Source organism: Talpa occidentalis, unplaced genomic scaffold (genome assembly GCF_014898055.3).
Source record: "Talpa occidentalis isolate TD23 unplaced genomic scaffold, MPIMG_talOcc4v2.1 talOcc4.10, whole genome shotgun sequence".
Taxonomy (NCBI): Eukaryota; Metazoa; Chordata; class Mammalia; order Eulipotyphla; family Talpidae; genus Talpa; species Talpa occidentalis.
This window is the reverse complement of record NW_023600993.1, coordinates 13,108,864-13,125,189: the sequence shown is the minus strand read 5'-3', so window position 1 is coordinate 13,125,189 and position 16,326 is coordinate 13,108,864. Positions and strand designations below refer to the sequence as shown.

The following is a 16,326-nucleotide window of genomic DNA, read 5'->3' as shown; positions in this document are numbered from 1 at the left end:
GTTTTCTAGTAGAGTTCTCATTTCTAGTAGAGTTCTCAAAAATAAATAAAGACAGTCATCAAATATAAATATAGTTCTAAGCTGGAGTGTTTATGTGCATTCTTTTTGTTTGTTTGTTTTTCTTGAGTATTTTTATTTAAGAAACATACACAAAATAACAAACTTGAACAGTATAAAAGGTTTGCAGGTAAGAAAATGTCTGCCTGCTTTTACCCGTAAACTCAATTCTAAGCAGGAAATACTGCTACCATATTGTAATGTATTTCTTAAATTATTTATATATTTTTTACATCATTTTTATACAATGTATGATTTATCATCTCAGGAATAGATCCTGTGGAATTCCGTCAATTCACCCATGTACCCTCACCAGAGTCCCTTGCGCTCTTCCTCCCATTTTGATCCTGCTCCCTCCTCCCTCCCCTGCAGAATGTCTCTGGTTTATAGTTGCCTGTTGATTTTGATTTTTACTTTATTATAATAACTTTTTTCCTGATCCCTTATTTGGATCCCCTACATTCCTCCTATAATTGAAATCACCAGTATTTTTCTTTTACTTTCTGGCTTATTTCACTGAGCATGATCCCTTCCAGCTCCATCCATGTTTCTGCGAATGGCATGAGTATATCTTTTTTGTTTATGTGCATTCTAAGAGGCAACAAAGACGGAGTAGAGGGAAATGCATTGCCTTACAGGAGTTTCTCGATTATTGTCTTATGTAGTCATTCATAATTTGAATATTCTTTATGGTTCCATGAAGAAATAAATTCCTACCAAATTCTGGATTATAAACTTGGGACAGCAGTTAGCATTTACTGGAAATGAATAAACATGTGGTATGTTAACATGTAAGCTTTGATTCTACAGGAGATTGTTGAGAACAACTTTTAATTGCTACAGCTCTATCACTGTAACTAGGAAATCAACTCAAAGCAACTTTTAATTCTCTGATATTTTTTCTTTAATTTTGGAAAAAATTACCAGAAAATTGACGTGTTAGGCTTTTTATTAGTTTTCTATTCTGACCGGATTACCCAGCACTTGAGTGTTAGGAAAATCACATTTGTCTTCCTGGCACTTAGCACGATGCCTGGAACTTCATAATCACTGGAGATATTTGTGTTGAGTGAATCAATGTCAATGACTGATTTCAAAGCATTCTGCCTTGATAGGAACTATTAGTAAATGCAGATCTATTTATTTCTCACATGAGTGTTCAAATTTTCCTGTCCTTGTTTTTTATAACCAGAGTCAGTCTTAGAACACCCATCTTTCATACAATAAAAAATTCAAGGAAAGAATGGTTGAAACAGAACCTGAAAGGGAAGAAAATCACCCTTTTGAAAATAATTCTTCCCTTCTTGAAAAAAGCCATCATTAGCTAAGAAATAAATGCAGAAATCAAGAGTTATATAACTTGAGTGCTATATCCTTGTCTCTGCTTATCCCTTATTATTTGGATCTGTGTTCATTGTAAATGCCAGTGGCAGTGTAGGGGTCTGGTCATGAGCAAGGATTCTAGAATCAAGCAGACCCAAAGTCAAGTCTATCACCTGTCATTTGCCAGTCATGTGACCTGGGACCAGTTATTTAACTTTTCTATGTCTTGGTTTCCTCTTTTGTATAGTAGTATCTATCTCATATGGTTATTAGGAAGATTAAATTTGATACATCAAGTGTCTGGCATACACTAGATGCTCACTAAATGTTAAAAACACTAACTCTCTATTGACTTATTATCATGTTCTTCTCTTATCAGAATGCATTCAAGACCTCCACTATATCATTTCAGGTGTCTACTGAAGCTTAAAAAACCACTCCAAAACTCAGTGGGGCAAAACAATAAGAATTCTTTCTTTTCCCTTTTTTAAAATGATTCTGGGGTTGACCGGTGTTCTTCTGCTGGTCTTACCTGGGTTCTTGCACGTATAGTCAGCTGGGACTAGACCCAGGAGGAGCATCCAGCTACTGGCCTCCCTCTCCAGGTGGTTTTTCATCTGGGCTTCCTCAGGTCATAGTGGCCCCAGGGCAGTGCTTCAAATGTACAAGGGCGTGGTTGCAAGGACCCCTGAGGTCTAGGCTTTGCAATTTGTACAATGTCAGCTTCATGACATTCCATTGGTCGAAGCAAGTCACAGGAGCAGCCCAGTTTTAAAAGGACATTGACTCACCTCTGGACAGGTGAAAAGCAAAGATACATTGCAGAAGACCATGCATAAGATGATTTAGCTATGTACAACACAATTTACTATAATATCCCTTTACCTCAACTCATGTCCCTCTTCTTGGGCTGGATTTCCCCATCCTTGACCCACTTCACAAATCTTCCTGCTTCCACAAATCTTCCAGTCATGAATATGTCATGTTGCTAGTGCCTACTGGAGAATCATGTCGTAGGTCTGTTAACAAAGAACCTGTGTCCCAAAGTAAGGCAGACACTCTAACCTAGGAGCAAATTCAGCAAGAGACTCCTTCCAAGAGATAAGCTAACAAGAATCCATGCTCCATGGTTGGGGTCATGTACTTTCTCTGAAATGATACAAATCTAGGAATTTGGAGGTGCTTTCCTTATGCAGTCACACAGTCCCATTGGAATAAAAAGGAAGCAGCGTAAAATATGACTAAAAGAAAATCTGTAACTTTGAGGATTTAACCTGGTGTGAAGATTTTTAGAAATTAAGAGACTGTGATATGAGGTGGTGACAAATAAGGCTGAGACTTGATTGCCCAGCCTTGATTTCAAGCTAAAGGCACATGAGCCAGGCTTCCCTAAGCCGAGTCCCCCTCTCAGACTTCAAGTTGTAAACTAATGACCCAGAGGAGGCAGAATCACACAGTACATGTTTACTAGGAGACAGAGATGCTGGGTTGCCAGAGCCAGCAGGGATGGAAATTCTAGAAACAAGTGGTGTGGTCTGTGGTGTCTGTGTACAGGGCGATTTCCACTGGAGCAATGCTGACTGATCAGGCTGCATGCTCCCCGAGGGAGACCCTCCAGACCTCCTAGAGCACCTGTGAGAGCCATTTCTGCTTCAACAGTTAAAGAGGGTTCTGTAGCTTACAATAAAAACCCTCCCTCATACATTTGTATAACCAGGTAGTTGGCTGAGTCGTGCGGCGTACGCAAGATAGTTTTTCACTTTCTCAGGGCTCAGCTGAAACCAGCTAATCTGACTGCTGGCAGGTGGGTGGCCTCCAGCACTCCAATCTCCCTATAAGAAAGAACACACTCAGGCCAGGGCACCGAGCTCATGGCCTCCACCTGCCACATGCGTGGATCTGCACCAGGCCCGCAGGGCCACGCTCTCCTAGGTCTGTGTCCAGTGACTGAGCATGGTAGAACTACGGGAACTGGGGCATTTCGGTGTTGGGGTTTCCCAGCAGCCAGGCTGAGATTTTCTTAGTTGTACTTTTCTGTCTCTGCTTCCCTGAACTTAAGCCAAAATGCCCTAACACCATGACAACTGTCAGGAATGTCACAGAAAAACACATTTAAAAATTGTTTTTCAAAAGTCAAAACGTGCAAGCCGATCATATATCTGAGGCATACAGCAGGGCACGGGGAGGGCGAGTGGCCAAAACAGGAGGGATGAGCACAAGGGACTGTGGGGATGGGTCACAGGTGTTGTGGTGCAGGAAGAACTGCGGGGAACACACCTGAGGGGAGAAAGCAAATACTGTGCAATAATTAACAATGATATAAGAAAATTAATTAATTTTGTAAAGATTTATTTATTTATGCATACAAGAACTGGGGTACAGGCCAGAGATATGGGGGGTGAGAGGACTCACAGAGACAGAGTGGGGAACAGAACAGGCAGATTGACTGAAATACACTGCTGAGGGGAGCAGCAGGCGAGACAGGAGAGGTCTGCTGTGCCATGTGGGTAGCTCCCTGGCCGGCCAGGGATCGAACTTGTGCTGCAGAGGCTGCGGATTGCTTCATAGTGCGGTGCTTTAACCCCTTGTGCCACCAGGGAGGCCCCAATTAATTAATTTTACAAGATTGTTTTTCAGGTCTTACTGAGTTCGCCTGGAGTGACGCACATAAGCCAGTATCACGAGGTCAGCACTGGGTGACAGAGATGAGTTAGGCCACTAGGGGTTCTGTGAGCTGTGAAGGCCACATGGTTTCCTAGGAGCAGAGAAGCAAGGACCTCTGGGGTTCTTGTTCTGTCTTCACCCACGCCTGTGCCCTCAGACTAGCGGGCACACTCTAGAGGCCACTTCTTCCTTGGTAAACTGAGCGCTTTGTTTCTGACTCTGAGGTTTCAGATCTTGAATGAAAGGGAATCCGGCAGAAATTAGCCAACCCACAGTGACATCACTTTATGCATCTGACATTTTTGCATAAAGGTAACATGGGCCCAGGACAATGGGAGGCAGGAAAAGGTAAAAACATGATACTCAACAAGAAAATAAGATGGGCAGAGAGGAAGGGCTGGGCCGTAGGTCCAGGTGAAGATGTTAATTAGAATCTGCCTCTTGGAGTGGGAGTGGAGGAAAATCCTCCAGAAGACAATGTGTCCAGGGCTGACCATGCAGTCATGTGATGGTGTTCAGCGATCCATGCTATTCAACTGCACCTCTGAGATGTTTCTTTTCATGGATTCCATACTTTTGCACATGGAGAGCCTCTTTTCAGTCAATCTCACTTTTTATGTGGCATTACTGAATGCCTTGTCTTCTGCTCCTACATTTATGGTGGCTATGTGTGGGATCAGCTGTGATCATTCTTACTATTTTATTGCAGGAATTTGTGAAGAGGACAAGATCCCAATAGAACTTGAAAACAAAGCAGAGAAAGCCTCCCATGTGGCTCTTCTCCCCTGAAGTTCTCTGTGGCTCCCTGCCTGCCATCAAACTTGGGCTGTGATGTTAATTTTTCCATCTGTTTTGGCTGCAGGTAATTTGGAGACACCGACGTCATCAGACCATCTGTTCAGTAAAACCACAGCAATGCTTTCCTCCTGAGTTGTTTATGCCTTGACAGCTACTTTGGGTTATTTTCAATATATGCTGGACAGAGACTAAACTGTGTTCAAAACAATCTCTTAGCATTGCATCAGAGGGTAAGGGCTAAGGATTAATTCTGTTTGGAATTATAAAACAAAAAATGCAGGTGTAAATAGAATCACTGAGACTCATGGTTAATCCCGAGACACTGGAAAGCAGAGTTTGCATCTGAGTGGCCCCACACATCCTTCTTCCCAAGGACTTCCTGATAGACTCAGTTCCTGATCATTCCAGCTATGCCCAGGGCTGCTTTGATGATTATTGACAAGCTGTTCTCAAAATGAGTGTTCAATGCCTCGCGTCTGTTGCACTTTCCATAGTGATTTGGAATCATCAGATTCAAGTGACATTTATCAAGTAGCTACTACATGCCAGTTGGTGTGGGATGTGAGTGCACAAACAGCAACCGCGCAATGGCCGAGAGCCCTTCTGCGCTCAGTCTGGAAGGGCAAACAGGTGACAGGAGCATTAAGAAAAAATGAGTTGATCTCCCCATGACTTTGCAGTCTCATTATTCCATGGGAATAGTGACAGTACCTGCCTCTTGTGTTCAAGGTAAAACAGAAACATAAAATGTGCTTAATATATACTAGAGAAACAAATATGGAGCACTTGAGACTATTATGGAAGAATTCATACAGCATCAATGGGCACCTGAAAGGAGGAATTAACGGAAGATGGCAAGAGCGGCATGCATCACACAGCCGGGCAGCCCCAGACCCCCTCTGGATCCCTGAAGTCCACCTGAAGCTGTGACGGACCTTTACTTTGCAGTCTGACAGCTCCCGCCCTTAAGCCCTTGAGCCTTTTTGGTCTTGGTCAGAGGAAGAGCCTTCAATGACCCCAGGGCCAGTCTTACTCCAGCTTGGAAGTGGTGGGATTTACTGCCCCCAGCGGGAACCTTCGGCCAATGAGGGATGGAGGGCTGGCGAATACGCAGCTTTGCCAGTCTGCAGCGGGCCAGTTCCAAAGCAGGTTTTACACACAGCAGCAACCCACCAACAGACACACTCACTGGATTTTTTTTCACTTCCGCATCTCATTTTCTCCACTCTTTCACTTGTCCAAATATAGTATCTGTATCTGTGCCCAAGCCCTGTCACAAGACTTGTTTTTGAGGATGCTCAAACTTAAAGAAATTAGAGATGGGGAAGGAAAAGTGGGCTTTTGAGAAAGATCTTGAAAGACAGGCTTTCAGCAGGTGGGGAATGGAAAGGCCTACACAAGGCACACAGAGAGGCAAAGGCATGGAGGCCAGAGGGACATCTGGAGTCTGGAATATGCCAGTTGCTGAGCACAGGGCTGGCTGATGGCAGAGGCAGCTGGCAGTGCGGGGAGGCCCTCCAGGGGGCTGCAGGAGCAGATCCTACATGCAGAGTGGGTCAAAGATGAAATTGTTCTGCTACAGCATAATGAAATCATGGGACCCTTATCAAAATCCGTTCCCTCAAGTCCTGCTCTCCATGTGAGTAATCACAGGTGTGGCATTATTAAATAGAAATATGTACTAAGGCCAGGGTTAGTCCTCACAATCCCAGGATTCCAGAGGTGCCCTGCCTGCCTCTCTTGGTGTTTGAGCAAACTGGTCACACGGTGACCTGATGTGCTCAGCTTTTCATGTAACAACTATTGTCTTCTGTGGCCTTGCTAGAAGTAAAGATGTGTTTATTTAGTGCAGATTAAACACTAGCTGTGGTTATCTAAAAATATCACTCTCTAAAAAATGGCAGGAAAAAAAGTGATGGGCAGAGATAAATAAAGATGGATTTGCACTAAGAAAAGAACAGTCTCTTGTTTCCCCTGTTCTATAAGTACAACAGATATGTCAGTCACCTTCCCTTGCTGATAAAACCTCATCTTTGTTAGGTGTAATGTGTTCAGCCACAAGTGATGACGCTGGACTGATTTAAGTCAATTGTGACAATTCTGTCTCCTCATGACTCATCCTGAGCAGCTTCATGTTGCCATGTGAATAGTTCCAGCCAATGAAATGTAAGAGAGATCTCAAGGGGTTGGGGTGGAGATATTCTAAGAAGGTTTCTGCTTTCCTGATTAAAAAAAAAAAAAAGGACAAAATAGGCTCTCACCATTCCATCCTCCTTTCTTATGTGTGACTTAATAAATGCGGATGTGATGCCTGGAGCTGCAGCAGGCATCTTGCCACCATGAGACAATAAGCAATACACTGAGGATGCAGAAAGGAGAGTGGGCAGAAAGGAGAGAGCCTGCATCAAGCAGTATTCTGGGCTGCTTATATGTGTAGCATTTGTTGCAGAGAAAAAGAAACCTCCATTTGTTTAAGCAACTTATGATTGAGTTTTCTGCTACTTGTAGCCTGAAATATTACCTGTCAAGTTAAGTCCCTGAGCCCTTAAAAAAAAAAACAGTATATTTGACTCTGTGACTGTGACAACTAATTAGAAGCATCATTAGATAATAAATCTTGGTTATTAAAATTTAACTAAGTTTTGAGTAGACCCACAAATCCAAGTTTGTTAAGCTGCAGAGTATGGTAATTAGTTGATTAAGGAAGTAGGAAGAACTAAGATTGAAGGGTTGTACTATCAGCACAGGACTAGCAGTATCAGCACAGAACTGCACAGTTTGGTTGCTAAGAAGTTAACTCTTACATATTCAAAGATTATATTGCATAGATGCAAGCATGAACATATTTTCCTAGATAAAATATAAAGTTTTGTGCACCTTGCTTTTTTTTATTAGTCAAGAATGCATCCTGGTTATTGGTCCATATCAGTTCAGCAAGTTTCCTCAAATTTTTTACACCTGTATGGAACTCCACCTTGTAGCTCTTTCATGGTCTAGTCAACAACTATCTATGGAGAGGTACTATGCACTGAATTATGCCCCCCAAATTCATATGCTGCAGCCTTAACCACTGGCACCTTAACCACCTATGGGAGGTAACTATATTTAGCTAATTAAGGTTAAATGAGATCATAAGGATGGTGCTTTACCCAGCAGCACTGGTGTTGTCATAACAAGAGGAAGAGACACTAGAGGAGGTGTGAGCACACAGAGGAAATATCACGAGAGCACAGGGCAAGCATGTGAGACTGGGAGCTGAGCTCTGAGAATCCCCTCAAAATGCCAGAATCAAGAGGGCTGTCCCCTGGATCTCTGGCCCTCCACTCTCAAGGCCTCGCTGCATCCCTTTAGCCAACGACCACCTTTAGTCAACAACACTCCCAGGGGTGGCTTGAACCCGTGGCTGCCAGCTCCCCTGCAGAATGCACCCCCATGTGGGCGAGGCAAGTCCTCATGCTTATGAGTGGTGAGGGGAAGCAAACTGCACAGTTCTGCACAGCAGTTTTCCAATGAACACTCCCTCCACAGTTTACTATCCCACCTCCCACGCTCACTCACTCTACCTGGTGACGCCAGGCTTCCAGCATTCCTGGACTCCTCCGGGAGAGGGGCTCCAGGCTGAGCTGCAATCTCCACTGAGCAGGAGTGGCTTCCTCTGCATGTTTACCTGTCAATGTGTTCCTGCCCCATCTGCCTTTCAGACATTCGTTAATAATACTGTTCATGTAAGGATCACCCTGCTCCCCCTCGCCACACTGTTGGGGGTGTATTTCCTTTGAAATTTATGTGTCATCATTTTAATGGGATTTGGAGAGCACATGGGGAGAACATGGCAGGTGGTCCCTTCACCTTGACCTGGAAACCTATCAATACATTATCCCCACCCAGCGTAGTGTTAAGGGTACTGGATGGAGAGGCTGAAAACTAAAGTCCTCTTTCTAACCCTCTTACCATCAACACCACTGAGTTCTTACACTGCTTTCCCCATCAGTTCCTTGCAGCTCTAACATCCTGAGATCTTTCTTTCAGGAACACTCTCCCATAGAGCTGACACTCACCGGCTGACTCTGTGAGCCTTATAGCTGACATGCCTCCAGTCACCCCAGTGCATCCCAAATAAACATGTTTGCCACCTTCTTCCCATGATCCAAGGACCTTTAAAGATTTCAAACAGGAAGAAAATCAGAAGCAAATTATTCAATGAGAATTGAGGAGTCTTAAAATGATGCAAAATCTTTTCACCCCTCTCCCTGCTAACAGCAGTGGACGCTGCTCTTTGTTGAAACCTATCCTTTCTAGGAATGCGGAGGCACTAAAGAGGCTTAGGTAAAAACACAAGGTCAGGGAAGTAGCAGAATCAGAGCTTACTGGTGCTGCCAAAATGGTGTGTATGTATTTGCTCATCCAAAGAGACGCTACTGGGGACCCAAGGACACTTAAAACACAGTCCTTGCCCTCCAGGAACCTACAGTCTCATCAATCAGATTTGCAAGCATGGAGCCAAATTGGAGAAGAGCAGTCAAGTGTTTACTGCTCCAGATAAATGGGCACCTGTGTGAGGTTTCACTTGGTGGAGATTGTAGCCTTCAGGGACGCAGTCTGTTATTGCCAACAAAATCCCAAAGACTGGGATGAAAGCTGTAGTTTCATCATGAAGGAGTCTTTGGAGCATATGGCACAGAGATGAACCAGCTCACAGGGAAGGGAGTGTGCCTGCCAAGGTGATGCAGGAAGAATGAATGTAGAGCATCAAAGCCAACCTCTCAGTTCACCTTGCACCATTACCCAACCAGAAGAGGCCTGCTGAGGTCAGGCAAGGCTGGCATAGACCTAATACAGAGTATTTGTTTGGAGATTAGCCACTCTTATAACAGCAAGTGAAAAGATTAGGTATGGCTTACTTAGGTCAGTTTTGGCATTCACCCTAGATATCTCTAGCTGCATAACAAACTACCCCAAATTGTAGCCACTTAAAGAAACAGCCATCTTATTTACATTTCATGATTTTGAAAATAAGACTCAATAGGGAAATTCTTCTTCCAGCAACTGAGATCACTTGGAGAGTTCACAGGTGGTGTCAGCTGTTGTAGGGGTTGGTCTCACTCATCAGGGAGGTGGTAGAAGAGACGGTTGTGTTCAGCCTGGACTAGTGACTGCAGTGTCCATCAATGACTCTCTTGCATGGCAGTCTTGGAGTCATTGGGATTCTTATATGAAGGCTCAGGGCTCAAGAGAAGGATTTCTAAGAGAAGGGGAAGCTTCTATCTTAAGATCTGAGCTGGGAAGTCAGCACTTCCCCTGTATTCAGACACAGAGCTGCCTACTCAGCAGCATCAAACAACCTGTGGTCATCTCTTTCTTGCCACAGCATTAAAAGAAAAAGACTGGAGAGCATTACCCTATCCGACTCATAGGATGACAAGTGATCTGACTTTCCCAGGACTTAGGAATTTCCTGGGACTTTTAGGGTTAAAGCTGAGATCACTTCAGACAGACACAGTCAATAGGTTACCTTACTCACTCAGTCTCATTCTTGATTCACCTTCACCTTGCATGTGTTATAGTTCAAGAAGACAGTCTGAGATGGCTTTCTGAAATTGCAATTGCAAAGTAAGTATTTGCAAATAAGGAGGGGAAAATGCATCACGGTAGAAAATGGAGGCTAAGAAAGAAATGCCCCACAAGTCATTGTCAGAACTTACCCTTTTGTATCATTCTACAGGTATATATGTATTTCTATGATTCCACATGGTTTACATGTTGTTTGCTTTTTCCCTTACCCCTCCTTAGCCAAGTATCCAGGGCTGCAGGAATCTCTGAATGTAGCAGAAAGAGCAGAAAATATAGTTTCAAGTTCCTCCTTTATCACATCTATGAGTAATGAAACTTTGGACAAATCCCTGAACCACTCTGAGTTCTAGTTCCCTCAACTCAAAAGCAGAGATGATGTTACCAGTTTTCTGATGGTGGTTGTGCACTTCAGATGAAAAATTACAGGTTCATTCAACATTTTTATCAATGATTTGGATGCAAGACCTGATGGCAGAGGCCATGTGACGCTTTGGAGCGAGAGATAATCCACCAAATAATGCTCAAATTCCAAAAATATTTAGTAGCTGGAAAGACGGAATACATTTAATGAGATGATGTCTAACAGAAATTCAAATTTTTGAACTTTGACCTAAAAATAAACAATCTCAACTCAAGAGCATGAGGAGGAACAGAAATTAGTAGCAGCAGCACATGTGAAATGACGTCGGAGTTTTCGTTGACTGCAGGCTGGGTGTGAGTCATCAGTACCATATGACCACAAAAAAATCACAATAATAAAGCCCAGGAAGACTCAGACTAATTAAAAGGAGTCCGTATCTAGATGAGGAGGGGTGCTTATCCCTTTCTAATGTGGCATGGAGAACCACATCTGGATTATGTATTCACCTGGGCATCCCAAGAATTTATTAATCAAAAAAAAATAACTAATGTTTGTTCAGAGAAGATTATACTTTTGATAGCTGGAATGAGAGATCACAATTTAGAATGGTTATTCTAAGGGATCAATCTCCCCTTCTGCTCCCACCCAGAGTACCAGATAGACTTTCTTAAATGCACTAGAATATAATCATTGTTTGTGGCCCCAAGTACAGATAATTAAGGTCAAAGTTTGAGTCCCAGGGCAATCATGTTAATTTATGCCAAAGGAATATTGATTACTACAGAACTGTGTCCATGATGCTGTCTAGTGGTGGCACTTCCCTTGGGAAGGGCATAGAAAGAGAGCTCTTGACACTAGAAGGATGTGGCAGACTGTATTTCCAGGCTATCACACCAATATATTTGCCATCCCATATGCACAATGTCATGTTGCCTTGTCTCCATCCAGGAACAAATGTCAATATTCTTTCCCCTTGAATCTGGGCAGGTATTTGTAGCTACCTTGCCCAGTGGAGAAAATGACCCTGTGTAACTTCTGAAGATAGGTCAGAAAAAGTTTACATCTTCTGTTGGGCTCCCTCTTTGTTGGTAGTCTGCCAGTGCAACTCAGTCACCATGCAGGAAAGAAGTCAACCAGCCACATAGAAAGGCCACATATAAACACTCCAGCTACCACTGAGGTCCTCCCAACCATAAATAGCTTTCCGAGCTAACAGGCAGCCTCGACCACTACACATTTGAGTGAACGAAGCTTGAGATGATTCCATCTCTCAGCCTTTAAGACTTTTCAATTGAAGCCCCAGACATTATGAGCAGAGGCCAACCAATTCTACTGGACTCCTGACCTACAGAACCAATGAGTATATAATGGTATTTTTTTATGCTACTCCACTTTGGAATAAAGCAACCAAATTAACTTTAGCAGAGGGGGCATTCCCAAGGACTGCTGTGGCCCCCTACTAGGAGGAAGGTAAAAAGAGCCCAAGTGAAGAGGTGATCTGGAAGGATGGAGTCAGGATGTCAAGAGAAAAGCAAGGGTGTCAAGAGAGTAAAGAGCAATGTATGGGATCAGGGGATTTGGGAACTAAATCTCAGAACTGGGATACTCTAGGCATGTCATGAGTAGGTATTTACTAAAAGCCTGCTTTGTCTTGCTGAAATAAGTAGCTCCAGATCAGAGATTATCTTATATGGCAGTAGCTAGGCTTCAGCACATGTTAAAAAGATCTGGACATCAGAGAGTGGCTGGATGGATGAGGACCTTTAATGTTTAATCCTGAAATTCTATGAAGAAGTTTTTAGAAAAGTGTAAAATACTGCAGATGGTATGCATTATCATTAATGCCTAACCTGGGGGCCCAACAAGAAGAGGCTTAAAAGAAACTGGTGGGTAATTGAGAGTCCAGGCAAGAAGTGGAATTATTCTGGAGGCACAAGTAGCTTCCCCTCACATTGGTGGCAGGATAAACTCACACTCCTCCATCTACCCTGCTCTAATCTTCAGTTACAAATTAGATTCTGGGTCTCAAGGGATAAGCTTCTAATAAAGAAGAGGGCAAATGGGAATGGAATCTATGTGGGAAGCAACATTTAACCATTGGGGAGAGGTAACCCCACCACCTGGAGCCACATTATCTATTTGTAAACATTTTGTAATTGCTGGGGAATTAAGATAAAGACAACCAGCATAAATTATCTGCTCCTGCCCCACGTTCCTCAAATAGTTCATAACTCTATTGATTCATTTTATTGCAATAACTTTTAATTATATGTTCAATTGAACTGGCTTTTAACTTCTAAAGGTCAGGGATTAGGTATCTTCATGTCCCCAGTGGTTCACAGAATACCTGAAAGAGAACAAGAACTTAATAACTGTTTGATGAATGAGCAGATAAAGGGAACGGCTGTCAGGCTGAGTGGATGGGTGGATAGACAGTAACTCCTTTTGGATTTTGAAGACTGTCAGGTCACTCACCAACTTGTGGCATTGCTATTCTTGTCCTTAGGAACTTTGGGCCAGGGCCTCTGAAGACGGTTAGGTGAGCTATCAAAATAAATATTAATCTTACCAGGCATCATCTCCCTTAAGTTGGTCTATAAACTTCTGTGGAGCTCTGCAATGGGTCTTCCATCTATTAAGCAGTGTTCATTTATCAGCAAATATTTATTGATCACCAAGTTCCTGTACTAGGCACTGGAGATAAAGATATATAAAGCTATGACCCTGACATTTCATAGTCAATCAATAGTATACGACTTTATACATGCAATGATGGTGTTAGAACAGGGCACTCAAGAGCTTTATACGAACAGATACTTAGAATGTTATATGGGTGATCAGGAAAGATTTCCTACAGGATATGATATGGAAGTTGAAATCTCAGGTGTGTGTGAGAGCTAGGCAACATGATGGGGATGAGTCTTGCAGGGCAGAAAGAAGAGCATATGTAAAAGTCTAGAAATCATGTACACAGTAGCCCCCAGGCTAGGTCAAAGCAGATCTAGAATGAGAATCTAAGTGTCTAGGTCTCTACTTCAGAGGTTGATAAACTTCGACTCTTGGGTCAAATCCAGTCCACTGCCAACTTTTATTAGGGCATCCATTCACATATTACAAACAGCCTCTTTCTCACTACTGCAGCAGATCTGAGTTGCACCAACAGAGACGGTATTGTTCATTAAATCAAAATATTTACTTCCTGGTCCGTCACAGAAAATGTTTGCTCTGCTGAAGGCCATGGATTATTCTGTTTTCCCCCAATTCCTAACTCACACAATAGAGCCACAATATCATCTCACAGACAGTCCCTTATTTAGACTTAAAGGAATCCAGAAAAGCATGTACATTTCCCCATTTTATAGATGAGAAAATTAAGACAGAAAGAAATTAACTGAATTGCTCAGCATTATACAGTCAGTTAAAAGGCAAACACAAGGCTCAAACCCACCCCATCCGACTTTAAGTCTATGTACTTCTTCCACTCAAGCCTCAGCTCTCTTGGATTCCATTATGTCTATCCTTAGTTTAAATACTCAGCCCCCATTCACTCAGGCAAGAGCCTCCCTCAAATAGATACATAGCTTTTGTATGACATGAGTAATTTAGGCATCTATCTTCATGTTTTTCTTGTTGTCTTCAACCAAAAAACCATATAGCTCTCATATAAGATAAATGATAAGAACCCAGGAACAAAGCCATAAATTCTGATACTGTAGGTGGTTGTTTTTTATTAACTATAATTTATTGAAGTAGAAATATATAAGCCTGTCAGGTTCAGAGGAAGATTTATTTGTAGCACACCCCTTTAGAATTAGGTCTCAATGGTTAAAGAAATACTCTAGAAGGATTCAACACATCCAGGGGTGGCCATTCCAAGCATAGCATTTTGTCAGGAATAGTCCACAGGGCCACATGGCTCAGACAGTTGTCTGGCAAATATATCCAGCAAGAAAAGAAAAGAACTACAAAAATCATTCACACACTTCTTTAGAAAGATGTGTGTAGGTGATTCATATCAAGAATCACTATTAAACAAAAGATGTTGTCATCCCCTCATTATTCATTTGCAGCCAGTTCTAATTATTTAACCATTTAAATCATAAATATGAAGTGGACAATGGTATTCTAGATGCTGGATACATTTATGTTAAAATTGACAAATTAACTATCATACCACCCATGACTTAGCATGTGACTGTGACCAGGAATCAATTGCGCTATATCCTGTTCAGTCAGAGAAGTCCAGGGCTCCCCTACTCTGCCTCTGCTCCTCCAGGCTCATGTCTGTCCTTAGTTTAACTCCAACTATCCACCTACTCAGCCATTCTCTCAAGCCTTTGTATATAGCCGGAGTAATCTTTGGGGTATGTTTCTCACATTCTCTTGTTGCCTCCAACCCAACACAAAGAAAACTCCAGTACAAGATAAATGACAAGAATCCAGAATCACACTTGTTGCAGCAATATGAACTCCCCAGCAGCTTTTCTAAGTGCTCTCTCTAAATCTCTCTGTGGATTGCACCTCGGGGGCCAGTAACCGACAGCCCGAGAGAGGCACCAGCCTACTATTAGAAAACGACATCCCCCTTCTTTATTTCCCAAAGCATGTTGGTTTTCTTTTGTGTGTTCCTTGTGATGTTCCTCTCTCACCCTCTGATTGCTTTCATATTTCTCTCTGCAAAGCAGAACTGAACATTCATCCTAAGATTGTTAAGGAGACTGATTCCCTTGAGAAGCTCTGCCTGCCCAGATGCTGGCTCCCTCCTTAACCTGCCCTCATAGGAATGGCAGTATCTTGCAAGACTCACTCTTTTATTCTGAGCACTCTGCCTACTTTTGGGTGGCACCTGCCATACCCAGGGTGAAGGAAGGTACTATTTAACATCTTTGTAACAGGAAGCATCACTTCCTCCTTGGCATCCACATAAGTCTCCCCACTGGGCAGAAACACCATAGCCCCATATGGCATTGCTATATCCTCTCATCGCCCTGGGAACTACTCCCCAACCCTCTGCTCTGCCCCCACTTAATTGATTGCATTCTTATTTGATCATATCACACTGAATATCAATTGTCAGAACATCCCTTGATTGACAGTTATGTGAAAGCCTAGTTGTTATCCCCATCCATTCTAATTTCCCTGAAAGCTACTAAGATCAGGTCCACAGGCACTTTTCTTAACTAGAAGAGTTACTGCATGTTTTAAACAAGACCAATCCCATGTGAAGTGTTAATTGTTAACATACACTGTGAAGTAGCATTTTTAAATGGGTGAAAATTTAGCCTTTACTCCTGGTTAATGTTTAGACTTTAATGACTAAATTTTTCTAAAGGATAAATTATTTTGGGAAGAGTTTGGGAATAGAACTGGCTTCTATTCAGATTAAAGCTTGTCACCACCATACATTTTGCTTCCACACCCTTTCATCGACTACTTTTAGCTCCAAGATTTGTTAATTTCGTATTTCAAGGTTGGGGGAGGGGAAGACAGGAGCCTCTGACCTCGAGGAAATATAGAACAGGTAAATGTCACTCTAAATGGTTGGAAAGAAA

The 16,326-nt window shown here is 42.6% G+C and overlaps 1 long non-coding RNA gene across 1 annotated transcript in view; it reads right to left on the bottom strand.

Annotated features, from left to right (window-relative positions):
- Positions 1-16,326, bottom strand: part of LOC129145105 (uncharacterized) — a 130,767-nt gene that overhangs the window by 68,019 nt on the left and 46,422 nt on the right. The gene's annotated exons all lie outside the window — the stretch shown is intronic.